Source organism: Octopus sinensis, linkage group LG7 (genome assembly GCF_006345805.1).
Source record: "Octopus sinensis linkage group LG7, ASM634580v1, whole genome shotgun sequence".
Classification (NCBI taxonomy): domain Eukaryota; kingdom Metazoa; phylum Mollusca; class Cephalopoda; order Octopoda; family Octopodidae; genus Octopus; species Octopus sinensis.
Window position 1 is genome coordinate 54,561,926 of NC_043003.1, and position 19,222 is coordinate 54,581,147.

At 36.4% G+C, this 19,222-nt stretch overlaps 1 long non-coding RNA gene across 2 annotated transcripts; it reads left to right on the plus strand.

The window, feature by feature from the left end:
- The first annotated feature begins 2,029 nt into the window (after positions 1–2,029).
- Positions 2,030–6,125, plus strand: LOC118764092. Of its 2 annotated transcripts, none has more exons than XR_004999883.1 (3): positions 2,030–2,080; positions 2,463–2,601; positions 5,912–6,125. It is a non-coding gene; the product is annotated as an uncharacterized LOC118764092 (long non-coding RNA). The 2 variants fall into 2 exon arrangements; XR_004999882.1 differs by lacking the exon at positions 5,912–6,125 and adding an exon at positions 4,032–4,079.
- Positions 6,126–19,222: the final 13,097 nt, after the last annotated feature.

A 19,222-nucleotide genomic window follows, 5' to 3' on the forward strand; every position in this document is an offset into this window, starting at 1 on the left:
AAGATTGGGTACACGAAACATATTGTCAGAATTCAAGTTAAACGTGAAAATAAGAATTGACTAATTAAGCGTCCGTCTTATTTCCTTATTGCCCACAAGGGGGTAAACATAGAGGGGACAAACAAGGGCAGACAAAGGGATTAAGTCGATAACATCGACCCCAGTGCGTAACTGGTACTTAATATATCGACCTCCGAAAGGATGAAAGGCAAAGTCGACCTCGATGGAATTTGAACTCAGAACGTAAAAACAGAAGACGAAATATCGCTAGGCATTTCGCTCAGCATGCTAACGTTTCTGCCAGCTCGCCACTGTCCGTCTTGTTGAAGCACTATCTTTGGTATTGTTACGTTTCAAGAATAATCCATGCCCGCAATGGAAATTAATTGGAATCAAGTGTGGTGCTCTTGACAAGACGTGTAGAAGATCCATACTTTCCAATAATGATTGCTTGGATTGATGAAGCTATATTTAAATTAAATGGCTCGATCAACCTCCGCATTACTGATAGCCTGACAAACGGTATATTGGGCATGAACATTATGTTAATGTACCAGGTGTTACAAATTGGTGCTGCGTATCATCGAAAGGATTAATTTGACGATTCTGGTTCGAGATAGCTGTGACGTATTTCATTTACTTACACTTGTAGCAAGAAACTGTCAGGTTAAGCATTCAAGAGTATTTAATTTGGAAAAAGATTAGGCTCCTGGCGATACCAATTTTATGTATGAAAGGACCTTCCTTGATAATTTTGTTCACCAAGTAGATTGGACGAAAAGGTTCAGTAGAATACATTCCGCTTACCTAAACTTTACACTTTCCATTATGATTTATAAAAGATAAATTTAGCTCCCAAATCCGGCAACAGACGAAGAATTGAGGTCAGCCATTGCTTGGGAATGCGCAATAAAACCGAACAAAAGTTTTCTTGATGCTTACCATTAGCAACAGTGCCTGGACCACAGCGCTCTACACTATGAAAACAGGCTTTCATAAAACAATTACATTCTCTCTGCAGATTCTATTAAATTTCGAAAATTAAATGTAATTTAATAGATACTGACTCGATAACTATTACCATTCAGTGTGTCTATTTTAATTTTGCAGAGTGGCAATCATATATGTAAATGTGTGTGTGTGTATGAGTTAGCACTCAAATACACACATCGATACACACACACACATACAGAGAGAAAAAGATAGATAGACAGATGAGAGAGAAAGAGAGAGAGAGATAGAGAGAGAGAGAGAGAGGGTGAGAAATTGAAAGACAGAGATATGTGAGAAAGTGAAAGAAAATCGAGATATGTGAGGGGTTTAGCGTGAGTATTTTACTTCAGACCGCTCTGATTACTCCGAGTATTGTAACATGTACTCTAGTACAACTTTTTAAATGGAAAGTTGATCGGTGAATAATACTGTTTTATTTAAACCGGGAATGCATTTCTGCACATACTAATAAAAAAAAAAACTTTCATGCATTACTATGTACATAAGCAAGAAGTATGAAATACATCCAATTCTGTAGTTGAGTCCTGGACTCGACTAGTATTTTATTTCGCGACAAAAAAAAAAAACGACGATGGCATCGCTAGAATTCGAAATCAGATAACAAAGCATTGAGAAAAATAGAAAATGTTATTGCAGCCTATGTATCAACGATTCTGCTTATTCGATTACTTGCTGACGTCACAATCTTATAACCATTGTGACGTATAACCATTCGAAAAATATTTTCACTCTTTACTTCTTTCAGTTGCATAACTGACGCTACAAATCAACTTCTTGAGGATAATATATAGTTCTTTGATTGCTTGCATTCAATTTGTTCATATATTTATCTTGTTGAATTGTAATTTATATTTGAATAATGCCAAATAGAATGAGGAAATTCTGCGACCGCGTACGCCGCTTCTTCGGTCACAGAAATCGCACTGTTACTCCAACTGTGATACACGTTAGCAGTAAAAATACCTTCTACCGCCGAGCGGGATATGATTATCAATATTATGCAAGAAATTTCAACGGCGATGCTTTCGTGAAAAGCATTCGCTGGGGAAAGGGACACAAATAAGTGGTAAGTAATTTGAGATTCTATAATTTAGAGTAGAATAACAAGAACACCAAAATTATGTGTGCAAAGAACATTGTTCAAATGAATTACGGAGAACAATTATAGCAATAAATAAGAAAAATAGAATGAAATGACAAATCTAAAAGAAACATTCATTAGTATATAAACGGCTGAAACGGAGAAAATATATAACAATAAAAATCATGTAAAGATGAGATTAAAGCATAACAGTAAATACAACAATGGTACATAATACCTATTTAGTATAAACGATGTAGATTAATAATCTGTTGATTATTTCGGAACCTAGAATATAAATATCAGAATTTCAATTCACATGTTAGAGGTATATCTTTGCTAAAGAGAAAAATGTTTTCTTTTCCAGTCCAGAGATCTGATGAGAACGATGAGTAAAGACACATGGAAATGGAAGTCTGGAAATAATGGCAGTATGAGCAAAAACTGCGGAGATTATGAAATTGCTGCATCTCTGCCTTGAATAATGAATTAGACAAATGGTGGAGGTAAAGCGCTATGTTTTATATTGATTACATCAGAGCAACCACACACCGAAAAAAAAAACTGCATATTACAGATACACACACACACACACACACACACACAGACACACACACACACACACACACACACACACACACACACACACACACACACACACACAATAACAATAATACCATGTAGAATTAGAACATTAAATTTTCGAATCTTCAATCGAGAACATTAGGAGAAATAAGAACTAAACATTGAAGAAAGCTTCATTCGATCGGTACTATAATGGATTTTCTGGTAACTGTCATCCGGAAATTGTAAGGATATTCCGGGATAGGGACCTCTATTTTGGAGGATTTCACCTCTGAGCTACCACGTCTACGTTACTGTCTTTTTCTCTATTAAAAGCTGAGTTATACAGTTGTTGTAACTGTATAATACTAGCTACAAATTATTCCATTAGATCCCACGTTTGTGTGCTACTCTATCAATGTAATCATTGTTTGGGATGAACTTCCTCCACTGTCAAGACAAGATGGTGAAAATAATATTTTTGCTTTTACACTGACTTGTGAGAAGATTTGTAAACTACTTGAACTCTTCAGAGTTTTCTTTGTGTATCGATGTCTATTGGCTGGTTTGCAACTCTTAAATCTCCAGTCTGGACCCTTTCTGAATCTTCCACAGTTACTGGAGGAATACCCTTGACGTTTTGCTAATATGATACAAGCCGTGAATTTGTAAATGTGTCTGGATCATCTGGACGAATGTATGTAATGTTGAAAGAACCGAAATCATCAACGATTGTCTGGAACGTTATTCAGGGTGGATTCCACTGCAGTTGAGTGATATGTATAAACATTGAGAGAATATAATTTCTAATCAAGAATACATCAGAACAGAAATTATGTTTATAAGTACTTGGTTTAAAAGATGAAAGTAAATTGCTCCAATAACATATAGAATACAGTAGTTTTAAAACATTTGATAGCAATAATATATAAAGCTAAATGTGTAAAAACCTGCCGGCAGCTTTACGGAGAATGTAGCAATCAGATAAAACTATAACAGTTGAAAGAACTATCAAGTAAATTGAGATGAGATGCGAGAGAAATATTGGAATAAAATCACGGTCATACTAGGTAAACAGGTATGGATATCATAACTGTCTATATTTGTTTTTAAACTCCAGAGAAACTTCATAATATCCTAGTTTTAAATACAAAGAGCGACATCATATCTCTCAGTTCTTCTGAAAATACAACAAAAATACATCTTTGATATGTAACTCCTGACAAATTTATATTAAGGCATCTATCTATAACGCAAGTGATATATTCTTAAAATAGAAATTACCACATTCCCATTTAATTCCTAATGAATTTCATATCACAAAAGGTTAATAGCTTTTGTAAGCTAAACTTAAAATCATTTTTGGTTCTAGTGTTTGAAAACATTCTTTGAATTGAACATGGTTGAAATTCTACAATGATGGGAATGTGAAGAAAGCTGAGAATGTGAAGAAAGCTGAGAATGTGAAGAAAGCTGAGAATGTGAAGAAAGCTGAGAATATGGAAAGATTTCTGCCTTGCCGCTTACAGAAGATATACATTCAACATGGAGGAGGTGACGTATAATTTATTGTATATTATTTATGTGACAATCCTATATACGCACAAACGTCACACACAATTCTATTATATGACAAAACAAATCACGCACTCACAAACATGAAAAATAAACAGTATAACGAAACTAAAACATTTGTAGAAATGATAATTAGAAAATATGCAAATTAGAAAATTAACATTATAATAATTTACAAGTTTATAAGCATAGGAGTGGCTGTGTGGTATGTAGCTTGCTTACAAGCTTCTCGCACATGCGCGTTAGTGTTGCTTATCACAGAGAACCACGGTGGACGTGTGTTGGCTCCGTCCAATATTGAACTAAAAGAACAAACAATAACAGCAGCATTAGGTCGTCGAGGTAGGTGGTTTTGTTTTCGTTTGAGCTGGGTGTAATTTGTCAAATAGTAATTGTTTGTTTGTAGATAAATTTCGCCCAGCTCCGGGGCAATTCTGCCTGCTGTCGGCGGCTGCTGTTTGTTGTTTTGTTCTATTGGGCAAAAGGGAGGGGCGTATCCTCGCCCGAATTTACTGGATTTTGCCGGGAGAGGAGAGGGACCCCCCAGGTGTGCCAGAGGAGGCCCCGACTCCTGCAACCGAAAAAAGAAATAAGAAAAGAAAAAAGAAGGTGAATGGTGCTGTGTCGCCAATCGAAACTGATGTTTCTCCGGTGGGAAGTGTGAGGGTCTGTTGAGATGTACTTGGATAGTCTTCTAGACAGAGAACGATACAACTCGGTCTGTATAGATAGTCCATGTTGGCCTCCGCAGCCACCTGCGGAGGCCGTCACCCAAGAAGAATTAATTGAGGTCAGGGGGACCTGCAATAATGAGAATTTTGTGTCCATCCGTCCGGGCCTGCCAATGCAGGCTTTCCTGCAGGTGGCAGGAAACTTACTTGGGGTCCGGACGAGGAAGATGAATGAAAAAAGAATTTATGTTTTTGAAATTTTTATACTTGTATCTAATTACTGTTTATTAATTTTTATTCTTGATTTTAAATCGAACAGTGTTTTCGACGGGTTATCAGTCGACGGTCGCCGGTGCCCCTCTCATTTCTATTCATTGTTATCGTTATCATCCTCATCACATTAATGTCCTTGTCCAGCCCGCAGCTACTCATTGTACTGCCCTTGTGGCAAACTATGTGAATAAATGTAGCTTGCTTACCAACCACATGATTCCGGGTTCAGTCCCACTGTGTGGCACATCGGGCAAGTGTCTTCTACTATAACCTCGAGCCGACCAAAGCCTTTGTCCAAAGTGGATTTGGTAGACAAAAACTGAAAAAAAAGCCCGTCGTATATATATATATATATATATATATATATATATATAGTTAATCCAAACAAGAAAGCACATATATATATATATGCGTGTGTGTGTGTTTGTGTTTGTGTGTGTGTGTGTGTTTGTGTGTGTATTTGTGTGTGTGTGTGTGTTTGTGTGTGTATTTGTGGTGTGTGTGTGTGTTTGTGTGCGTGTATCTATGTTTGTGTGTCTGTGTTTGTCCCCCACCATCGCTTGACAACCGATGCTGGTGTGTTTAAGTCTTGGGGTCGATTTTGCTCGATTAAAGGCGGTGCTTCAGCATGCCCACAGTCAAGTGACTGAAACAAGTAAAAGAGTAAGTTTCTTTGAGTTAAGACTTTGTTTTTGAATTTTCTCGTTCATGCTTTTTTTTTTCTCGGTTTCAGATTCCACTAATAAATTAGTGTTTATACAACTACTATAACTATTAAGTGAAAACTATATCCTGGGCTCATCATATTCTTCAGATCTTCATATACACGGCAATGTGATGATTTGCCATCGCACAATATTACGCCCATTGGTCATGATGTTGGACAAAGGCTGAAATATAAAAGAAAGTTGAACGGGCAAAACAATCAAAATGACGCATAGGATTATAGCAAAACTATAAAATTCATACAATTATAAATGAAAGAACAACAGCTGAGTAAATATATAATTTAGCAAATGATAATAAAGAACACTTTATACCAATGATAAAACAACATATACTATCATATAAAATAGTTATCTGCAACAATCATAGCTAACAACTGTTAAATATGTAATCTAATTGCTGTTAAATATAAGGTGTAATATTCAAACACTATATATTATATATAACAACTAGTGAATTAATATCTAATTCAGGTTACATACATCAAAGCTGGTGCTGTATAACAAATAAGTGCTTTTAAACATAACAACGTGTAAAATTATAACATTTAAACTCGCTGCATACATGGTGCAAATAACATTCCAGTAGATAAATATGAATACTACCCAATGAAAAGTGACGTTAGATAGAAAACTAAAAGAATTCTATTTTACAAGTAATGCACACATAGATATATTAATATTAATTCTGGTACCTTCGTGTAAACAACATTGAAGCAATATCATTCTAGTATTAATAGAACTATGTACAGTATCATCAGTACATGTAAACCTGTTGCATTACAAGGAACAACGTGTTCAAGCGGTGAAATACATTTTTATGAAGTGTTGAGTATGAAGAAACATCTAAAATTATGAAGATAACACTTCGTCGGAGATACTCCAAATGTCCTCTGGCGTTTCAGAATTAATAGAGTGCTGTATGGTGAACCATCGATATGAAGGCTAAATCTCATATATAACGACATTCCTAACATCTAAACAGGAAGATCACATTGAATAATGTAGCCTGGTGTCCAATGAAGGGCTTCGTGTGGCTGGAATGCCTTTAATTATAGGCAAGTCTATATGAGACAGAGATTGATTTCGGGACTAAACAACGCCAACACTCGAGTACTACGGCTAACACACTAACTCCCCATTTCCCTCGACCTGTAATACCACTAACATCACTAATGTCCCTACTAATACAACTAACAGGCCTTCCCCCCATAATACTAACAACATTAACAACACTACTAACAGTATAGTTCGGTGTTGAACTTGTTTGGTAGGGATCAACTCGGTCACATGATGGCAGACCATGATCAAAGCTGTTCCACTTACATTTATCCTGACATTATATGTCTGCCTACATTACTTAATGCCCTTTCTTTTTTAAAGACCTCAGCCTTATTCAAAGGAAATTGATTAGCGTGTAATTATGCTGTGATTTCAGCGACAGCATAAATATTCAATACTCAGACAAAGTACAGCTTGTAATATTAACACAGGAACACGCTGTAACATCTAGTTCCTCTCACATATAAAGGAGAGTATGCCTAACACCAGGTGTCTATTGAACATCACAAGGAATAGACGAGCGTAAAACTTAACACTCCTGTAACGTTTAGCTCATCTTAAAGATTACAGATAGAAAGTAATATTCCGAATAGCAGCGGCCAACAACTGCTAACAGTAAAATGAAGAAAATAACACCAGTATCCTATACACGTCTGGGAGACACCTTCCAGCAGCGAACATGCGTTAAACACGAAATTGAGAGAATATTTCGGACATAAATCCAACAGCTGGAGAATATAGCACCAGACACCAGTAAATATTACATTAGAGACACCTTTTTAACAACAAGCGGTTGTCGCCAGCACCATGCAATGCTCTTTTAACAGCCAGCTGATATTAACTAAAGCAACAATATTTCGGACATCATCATCCATCAGCTGCTAGCATAAGATGTGAGAAATATGTCTTTAACAACGAACACATGTTAACAGCACCATCAAGAGTTCTTCAAGTAACCAGCTCTTCTTAACAATAACATTGAACAATGTTTCAGGTACCATCAACTGCTATCAATAATATGTGAGGAATACTTTTAACAACTAACGCATGTTAACAGCAACATCTATATAACCAGCTCTTGTTAACAGTAACATGGAACATGTTTCGGACCGTAGTGCCCAGCATTTGGTAACATAAAACGGAGACTAAAACAGCTGAACACGAGTAATATACAGTTTTATATCAACTTAATATACAGAATGCAAACATCTCGTTTATATTACTCCTCTAATTCCATCGGTAACTAACATATAGTCAGCATATATGAATATATATCTAAGTAAGCGGCTTGTGCTATAAATATCTTCGGTGATTATATAGTATGAACAATAGTCTCTGCATTATTCTGGAGGCCGTTTATATCACCTGAATTGTACTGAATCATATGTACAACACTTATAGCTACACTTGATTTATATACCATATATAAAACGTCGGCCTATTGCTAAACTAAACTTAGCTACAAGGAAACATAGCTACAATTATCAATAACATAAAGACTACAAATAATACACTCAGCTGTTCTTCACAATAATATGGATATTCCAATTCTAATACTCAGCTCCTGTTAGCAACAACATGGAAATTACTTCACGCACTCAGCTTTGTTCACAATCACATTGAGAATACCCCAACAATAACGCCCAGCTGCTCTTGTCAGTAATGTAAAGACTATTACTTACACCACCATCCAAATATATGCCCTAATAGCGCGGGGGCAATAAACACTCAGCTCCAAAGATTATGCATGACGGCCAGCGTCTCTGAAGAACAACAATGACTTATTTCTTAAAACAGCCAGCATGGCAAACTATAAATCATCCTTTCTAAAATACTATTTCCTAGTATTTTCAACACCGATCTCCTCCAGGATGCAGTCACTTTATGAACCAGCTATTAAGGAATATCTATGAGACTTTGGAAAACAACGCACGCCCCCAATGACAAAATTGATACGTTTGAAGAACCAGGATTGGGCTTCCAACATCATGAGGAAAATTTATGAAACCAGCTTCCATCAGCATCAACAGCAACTAAATATATATATAGCTACCATGTGTTTGAAAAAAACTGATTTGCTCTATAATATCCAGCTTAGTGAATTAACATCAATGCATTGGAACAGCGATTCTAATCTCATACTACATTTGAGTTAAGCACTCCGTTCTCATCTTAAATATACAATAACGATAACAACAATCAAATCCAGATCTGTTTAACAGTAGACATAACAACAACCAAGTCGAAATAAAAAATTTTACAGTCGCGATAACAACAACCAAGTCAAGATCTGTTTTGCAGAAGAGGTAACAACAACCAGGTCGAGATCTCAGATTAACAGCAGCGACAATAACAATCTTCTGAAATCATTAATGCAGTAGAGACTATATATTAACTAGATTAAAGTAACACAGTGAACACTGTGTAACAGGCAGCCCACCGCCATAAATACACTGTATATAGTAATACCTCCATTTTGTGACCAACAAAACACTGTGGTTTCAATAACATTCATCACGTGATCTTTAAATTGTAGAGTCTATAACATATAATACGTGACCAAAACTACATTGTAGAGACTATAACACCCACCTTGTGATCATATTGCATTGTAGAGACAATAACATCTTCGTGATCACACCTACCTTGTAGAAACTATAGCATCTATCACGTGATTATAATTGTTTCTAGAATTGTTTACCATATTCTACAATCTGTGAAAGTTATCCGTGAAGGTAACCACACTGTAACGACTCGAACATCTATTTCCGGATCATAACTACGTGGTAAAGATTAAACACACACCTTCTGATCATATGTACATTGTAGAGTTGCAACATCCATTTCGGGATCATAACTACACTGTAAATACTATACATCATTTCGAGATCATTACTGCATTGCAGAGACTATAACATCATTTCGTGATCATTACTGTAATGTAAAGACTATAACATCATTTCGTGATCATTACTGCATTGCTCAAACCATACATCATTTCGTGATCTTAACTACAGTGTACAGAATATAATATCATTTCGTGATCTTAACTACATTGTACAGACTATGACATCATTTCATGACCATAATTAATTGTAGAACCTTACCATCCTTCCTGTAATCTTAACATTGTAGTGACTATAAAATCTGTCTTGTGATCATACTACATTGTGGACATTCTAACATCAATTAGTTGGCCATAACTACATTCTGGAGAATATAACATCAATCTTTTGATTACAACTACCTAGTAGACATTTTGGTATTCATCTCCTGCAGTACATGTACATAGATGTATATACGTTTGTTATTTGTTGAGTTACTCTAACAATATTGTTAGTTGTTTATTTGTTGAATTTTTTACAATATTGTTATTTGATTTGTAACTCCAAATTTCTTTCTTTTACTATTTTCAACTTTGTTATTCTTGTTCTGAATTAAAAATTTTTTAATAAATTTCTCGTTTTGAGATTATATTTTTGTGAAATTATACTAACCTTTTCTTGTAAAATGTCGATGGTATATGCATCAACGTCAGCATATTTTCTTATGATTTGACTTTTGACGAAGTAAGAACAGGCGGCAGCCGTCTTCACTGATTTTAGCCTTTCATTTGATATTTCACAGCAAAGACATTTTTTTACGTCTTTATGGTTATATATTATATACTCATCTAAAGACATAAGTATATTCTTGTAGTTGACGCGAATGTACAGGAGTAAGCAATTAAATAGAAAGAATATTAATTTTTAAAAGTTTTGTGTATATATGTGTGTATGTGTGCATGTGTGTGTATGAATACATATATATGTATATACACATATAGAGAGTGCGCGTAAACGAAAGAAAGTGAGAGGGGACAGAAACTAACTCGAAGACATCTTCCTAGTCTGGCACTTTTGAATCTATGAAAAAATCTGTTATCTTATTTCATCTATATAGAGTTCCGAAATTCTCCTTTATCTAGATTAAACAACAAACCAGAAAAAAAAGACGAAAATATGTGTATAGGTGCATGAGTGGCTCTGTGGTAAGTAGCTGCATACCAACCTCATGTTCAGTGTTGAGACCCCTGCGTGGCACATTCGGCAAGTGTTTCTACGATAGCCTCGTGCCAACCAGAGCCTTGTGAGTGGATTGGTAGACGGAAACAAGCCTGTCGTATATATATATTATATATAATGTATGTATGTGTGCCTTTATGTTTATATATCTGTGTTTGCTCCCCCCCCCCAACATCACCTGACAACCGATGTTGGTGAGTTTACGTCCCCGCAATCTAGCAGTTTGGTAAAAAGAGACCGATAGAATAACCACTAGGCTTACAAAGAAATGATCCTGGGGTCGATTTGTTCGACTAAAGGCGGTGCACCAGCATGGCTGCATTCAAATAACTCAAACAAATAAAAAATAAAAAGGGGTAGAAGCCCGAATTCCGAATCCTTCTCTACGTTGAGTGAACGTTTTAATTGGCTTCTAATGTTTTAGTTGATAGCTAAGTGTAATAAGGCGGCGAGCTGCCAGAGACTTTAGCACGCCGGGCAAAATGCTTAGCAATATTTCATCTGTCTTTACGTTCTCAGTTCAAATTCCGCCGAGGTTGACTTTGCCTTTCCTCCTTTCGGGGTCTATAAACTAAGTACCACTACGTACTGGGTTCAATCTTATCGACTGGCCCCTCCCCCCAAAAATATCGAGCCTTGTTCCTAGAGTAGAAAAGATAGCTTAGTGTGAAAGCATTCAATTTTATTTGCGTACAAATGTGAAGAACTTGAAAGATAGCTTTGATGGAATTATCTGTGTAAGATATTACGTTTTATTAGGTTGTCCGGAAAGTTCGTGCCGATGTTTAAAGGAAAGAAAAAGGTCAATAAATACTTGACATTACATTTTAATCAACCAAATATGAACCATATTGTGGCTCAATGCGACTCCATTTTTCCTTTAATTTGAAAACACCCTCTTCCCCAGAATGGAGATGGTTCAAAGGGTTACAGAATTAACATAGGTTATAAGAACGTAAAACTTCTTCCACGAAAAGATAGCTTAAACTGTGTTCTAAATGGAGGTGCAGTCAAATCCTATTTTATGGACACAAACATGTTCTAAAATAAGTCGAAATATAAGCTACTATAAATCAGCACGAACTTTTCGAACAACCCAATATATCAGCATGTTCAATCCCAATTCAAAAATGCTTCGCGGCAAAGCACTTGCCAATATTATGTACATAATTTTAAAGACAAAGTTTTCCATAAATCAGCGGATAGCACTGATAATGGTCTGATAAGTAATGTATACCACTTAGAACTCATCTTCAGTCAGGTCATTGCATAGAACAGTATTCAAAATGCATGTTTATAAACATGACTTCGTTAGGGAGTTCAGATATTCATGAAAGGAAATTGCTCGGTGGTAAAATTGCATAAGTGATAACATTACGGAAAATACAGCAAGGATTCTAACACGGCTATCAAGTGCAAGGAATCTCCATCTCTTGGGAGAATACAAGTGACGGTAATTGCTGCAACGGATGTCAATAATTTGAGAGAGAGAGAGAGAGAGAGAGTATGAGGTTGTGCTCTCTAGTATGTCATTGATGGAAATATATTTCAGTCATCAGGCAAGAACCAGATCATCTTAGCAATTTCGGCTGATTAATCTTGAGATTGCTCCGATATGGGCAGCCCGCCAAGGGAAATCTAAGCCAAGCGCATTAGATCCCCTGGAAGAAAGCTTCGAATGTATACAACACGAGGACGGAAAACGAACGAAGTACACGAACAAAAATACAGAATACGTGACACTAATAAGAATACAAAAACGTAAAAACAATAACGGTAAAATAAAAACAAAACGAAACCAGGACGTAGGACAAGGGTCTTTCGACAGGACGAGTTGAGTATGGGGCTGGCTTGTGAAGTTGTGCCTAATGGCCGCAGGGAGACGAACAAATACGTGTTGCTCGGCGGCTGCTGCAACGAAAAGAGCGCTCAACAGCGGCTAGCGGTCACGTGAGAACAAAAGACAGGAGAAAGGGACAGATGAAAAGAGAGAGAAGGTGGACGAGGAGGAGAAGAAAGAGACAGATCGAGGGGCTGGAGGTGAGGGAGATAGAGAAACGTAGAAGGGGGGGAAGACGGATAGGGGGGGAAGAAAGGAAGGGGATAAAGGAGGAGAGGAGAGAGAGAAAGAGACAGATTAAGAGTCGTATCAATGCTAGAGAAAAAATATACTTATCGTATAAGGATAATTGTGGATACGTAGCCGCCGATTATATAGGTAAACAGTAAAAATAATTACAGACATGGACAAGAACATGAAACACCACAGAGACGACACAAGAACCACAGGACGGGACATTCGAAGCCCTCAGTCATCAGTCAAGAACCAGATCATCTTAGCAATTTCGGCTGATTAATCTTGAGATTGCTCCGATATGGGCAGCCCGGCAAGGGAAATCTAAGCCAAGCGCATTAGATCCCCTATATATATATATATATATAAGTATTTATATATATAGGTCTGTATATATATATGTGTGTGTGTATATATATATATAATATATATAATATATATATGTACGCATATATATATATATATATATATATATATATAGACAGAGAGAGAGACATATATATGCATATGCGCATATGTAAAAACACTTAGAAACGCATATATATATATATATATATATATATATATACATACCTGCATATATATAATATATCTATACATCTATTAACGTATGCCTAATCTAAACGACAAATCTATAATAAAACTGCATGCCATATGTCCCTAATATATACATGCGTGTGTATGTATAAAAACATATACTGTTCCCCTTTCTACTGGGATCTCGAGACAAGCTCTGATGGAGACAGGAATATATACACTAACATACAAAATCATGCCAAAGTTTACATATATATACTCATACTGATATGCATCATATATATATATATATATATATATATATATATATATATATATGTCCATGTGTGTTTGTGTATGCATGTATAATATATGTATATATGTATGCATATGTATATATGTGTATATATGTATGTGTAAGTAGGTCTATTCATATATATATATTATATATATATATATATATATATATATGTGGTGTGTGTGTGTGTGTGTGTATATATATATATATATGTTCCTGTATGTATCAGTTTTTTTATGCTTGCGCCCGTGTGTGTATAAGTGTGTATATGTGAAAAAACCAATGTGTGCTTGAGTGTGTACTTTTTGTTGTGTTCTTGTGTTTCTGTATTTCACAAAATTAATACTGAATTTATGCCATGCACCAAAATATTATCATCAAATTGCTTTAAAAACAAATTAGCCACGTTCTCTTGAACAGGCAATGCTTAATGAAATGAGGCTTTCTATACTTAAATCTATGTAGATATATACATGCATGCATACATACATACATACATGCATACATACATACGTACAAATATACATATATATATATACATACACGCATACACAGTTGCATGCATGTATGCATATATACATGTATAATGCATATATATATATATATGTATATATAGACACGTATGTATGTGGGTATATATATATATATATATATGTATATATATATAATATATATATATATATATATATAAATATATGCAATAAATGTCGACTATTCTATATACTAGTTTTCCCACGCAGGCTTACACAAAGCCGTTTGATATTAGCGAATATACGATTTGCACATATTTAGCTTTGCATTGGTGTGATTGTATAGATAGAACGGTTTAAGTAATTTGATAGAGCTGTTGATATGAAGCGGTGCCGTGGCTGTCTGGTAAGAAGCTTTTTTTCCCAACCCTATGGCTTCGGTTTCAGTCTCACTACGTAGCACCTTAGGCAAGTGTCTTCTTATATAGAATTATGAGTGGGTCTGGGAGACGGGAACTGAAAGAAAGACGTCGTGTATACACACGCACACATGCACACACACAGGGTGTGCTGAATAAACTGTCGTCTAAATCAAGCAAAAATGAAAATAACATTTGCATCTTATTTTAGCAGATATATTTACCAAAATTGCACTAAAATATCTTGAAATATTAAAAGAGTGAATTTATTTAATAAAATCGCCATCGGATTCAACCGCGGTCGCCAGACAAGTTTTGAATCTCCTGCAACCCTTCTGGACGGTCTCCTTATTTAAGCTGGTGAATGCTACCATAATCCTTGCCTTCAGTTCATCTATGGTGTTAAAAGATTTTTTTGGTCTCTCGCTCAACTACTCCCCACACATAATAACCAATGGGGTTGCAGTCTGGGGGAGTTAGATGGTCAGGTGGCCAGATGTTAGCGGTGATCTGGTCGCAAAACTTGTTTGACAGCTATGACTGTGTTCTGCTTGTGTAGCATAACATAGGGTCTTCCAGCAGCAACCCTCTTAACCCAAGGCAGCAGTTCCTCCTCCAGGCACTTGATGTGGGCCTCTATTTTGAGTTTGAGGCCGTGTGTGGAAATAAATGGAAGCATAACGTCGCCATCACTCCAAACGCGATCTCTCCAAACACCATAATGTTGACTGGATGTTTGATTTCTATCACTCTCGGTACATGTCCTCAGATTGCACTGTCCTCAGATTGATACTCAAAGACTGATATATTTCTGGAGAATCCGAAGCGAATACCAAGCGGTGCAGGAAAGAAAATTGCGTCATGGTGCTGTTTTTATCACAGACGGTGCCCAAATTACCCTACTATACTGTGTAGTCGACAAAATCAAAAGCAAATAATATGCACGCGCGAAATTTAAAATATAAAACTGTGACAATTTATCCTCGCACCATGTATATATGTGTTATGTGTGTGTGTGTGTGTGTGTGTGTGTGTGTATGTGCGCCTGTGTATGCGTGTTTCTGTTTGTCACCCACCAGTGTTGGTATGTTTATGTTCCCGTAACTTAGATGTTCGGTAAAAGTGAAGATAGAATATGTACATGATCCCAAAAATGTACTGGGGTCCACCCATTTGACTAAAAGTTCTTCAAGACGGCACCTCAGCATGGCTACAGTCTAATGATTGAAACTGATACAATATGAAAAATATACATACATTCATATGCACTCACTAACGCGGTCATTCAAATAGCTCTTTTGTTTTAATAACGGTCAATCACAGTAATTTCCTTTTGTTTAACGGTCATTTTTATAGCATTTTTTCCGATGGCCGGATAACTGAAGAGATGGCGGCGTGGATTTCTACTCCGACATCGGAGTGTATATATATACACACATACATATACCCACACACAGAGACATATATATGTATATATAATATGTACCAAAATAACGAATAAAACATTAATTTTCAATACTATTTAGAAATAACAAAAGCAACCAGACAAGTACCACGGGACGTTTGACAACGCAGTCGAGATACAACGTCCGTTTAGAAGAGTGTTTCAAACAGATCGAACTGCGTGAATTAGAAATTCCATCACTCGAATTACAACTATTTAGAACAAGAATGTCTACAAGAACGAGAGAACAGGAAACCATGGTGGTCATTCGGAAGACACTTGTCCTCAGTCGTTTAGATTACTGCTTCCAACTGTGTCCACTATACAATGTAAAATTAACGACGGAACTCAAACCAATCCATTGAATCTACACAAAGAAGATCGTCTCAATACGATATGACAGCTACTGGGGGAGACTGAAAAAGTTAAGTATCTACTCCTTAGAACGAATAAGGGAAAGATATGCAGTGACGTGAATTTGGAAAATCATAGAACTTGTACCAAACTTTGGCGTGGCAGGTTACACAAAGAAGCAGAACGTGGCTCCACTGCATGGTACCCAAATCCCAACATTGTCGTTAGGATGCAGGACCAGATGCTGTCACGGCTTGTGTTTCAACGCCCCACAATGTTCAGATATCTTCCGACAAAGGCTGAGAGGCATACATGGGGTGGATGTAGTCATCTTGAAAACAGAAATGGATCTCCTCTCGTCTAGAGTTCTGGATGAAGCTACTACGTAGCAAGAAACGCATAAGAGGGTAGAAACAACAAGCCTCCTTATTCACCAAATGGCACATATCAGAGGAGGTTTCGTGAAAGTCTAAGAAAGCTAATAGTGGTGCCTCAACATGGCTGCAGCTCTCGAACTTAAAACTCGTAAATTAAAAAAACACATAAAAGCACCTTCCAGAAAACCGCAAAATTCGACGAGCACCAGAAAACAAGATTGGGTACACGAAACATATTGTCAGAATTCAAGTTAAACGTGAAAATAAGAATTGACTAATTAAGCGTCCGTCTTATTTCCTTATTGCCCACAAGGGGGTAAACATAGAGGGGACAAACAAGGGCAGACAAAGGGATTAAGTCGATAACATCGACCCCAGTGCGTAACTGGTACTTAATATATCGACCTCCGAAAGGATGAAAGGCAAAGTCGACCTCGATGGAATTTGAACTCAGAACGTAAAAACAGAAGACGAAATATCGCTAGGCATTTCGCTCAGCATGCTAACGTTTCTGCCAGCTCGCCACTGTCCGTCTTGTTGAAGCACTATCTTTGGTATTGTTACGTTTCAAGAATAATCCATGCCCGCAATGGAAATTAATTGGAATCAAGTGTGGTGCTCTTGACAAGACGTGTAGAAGATCCATACTTTCCAATAATGATTGCTTGGATTGATGAAGCTATATTTAAATTAAATGGCTCGATCAACCTCCGCATTACTGATAGCCTGACAAACGGTATATTGGGCATGAACATTATGTTAATGTACCAGGTGTTACAAATTGGTGCTGCGTATCATCGAAAGGATTAATTTGACGATTCTGGTTCGAGATAGCTGTGACGTATTTCATTTACTTACACTTGTAGCAAGAAACTGTCAGGTTAAGCATTCAAGAGTATTTAATTTGGAAAAAGATTAGGCTCCTGGCGATACCAATTTTATGTATGAAAGGACCTTCCTTGATAATTTTGTTCACCAAGTAGATTGGACGAAAAGGTTCAGTAGAATACATTCCGCTTACCTAAACTTTACACTTTCCATTATGATTTATAAAAGATAAATTTAGCTCCCAAATCCGGCAACAGACGAAGAATTGAGGTCAGCCATTGCTTGGGAATGCGCAATAAAACCGAACAAAAGTTTTCTTGATGCTTACCATTAGCAACAGTGCCTGGACCACAGCGCTCTACACTATGAAAACAGGCTTTCATAAAACAATTACATTCTCTCTGCAGATTCTATTAAATTTCGAAAATTAAATGTAATTTAATAGATACTGACTCGATAACTATTACCATTCAGTGTGTCTATTTTAATTTTGCAGAGTGGCAATCATATATGTAAATGTGTGTGTGTGTATGAGTTAGCACTCAAATACACACATCGATACACACACACACATACAGAGAGAAAAAGATAGATAGACAGATGAGAGAGAAAGAGAGAGAGATAGAGAGAGAGAGAGAGAGGGTGAGAAATTGAAAGACAGAGATATGTGAGAAAGTGAAAGAAAATCGAGATATGTGAGGGGTTTAGCGTGAGTATTTTACTTCAGACCGCTCTGATTACTCCGAGTATTGTAACATGTACTCTAGTACAACTTTTTAAATGGAAAGTTGATCGGTGAATAATACTGTTTTATTTAAACCGGGAATGCATTTCTGCACATACTAATAAAAAAAAAAACTTTCATGCATTACTATGTACATAAGCAAGAAGTATGAAATACATCCAATTCTGTAGTTGAGTCCTGGACTCGACTAGTATTTTATTTCGCGACAAAAAAAAAAAACGACGATGGCATCGCTAGAATTCGAAATCAGATAACAAAGCATTGAGAAAAATAGAAAATGTTATTGCAGCCTATGTATCAACGATTCTGCTTATTCGATTACTTGCTGACGTCACAATCTTATAACCATTGTGACGTATAACCATTCGAAAAATATTTTCACTCTTTACTTCTTTCAGTTGCATAACTGACGCTACAAATCAACTTCTTGAGGATAATATATAGTTCTTTGATTGCTTGCATTCAATTTGTTCATATATTTATCTTGTTGAATTGTAATTTATATTTGAATAATGCCAAATAGAATGAGGAAATTCTGCGACCGCGTACGCCGCTTCTTCGGTCACAGAAATCGCACTGTTACTCCAACTGTGATACACGTTAGCAGTAAAAATACCTTCTACCGCCGAGCGGGATATGATTATCAATATTATGCAAGAAATTTCAAC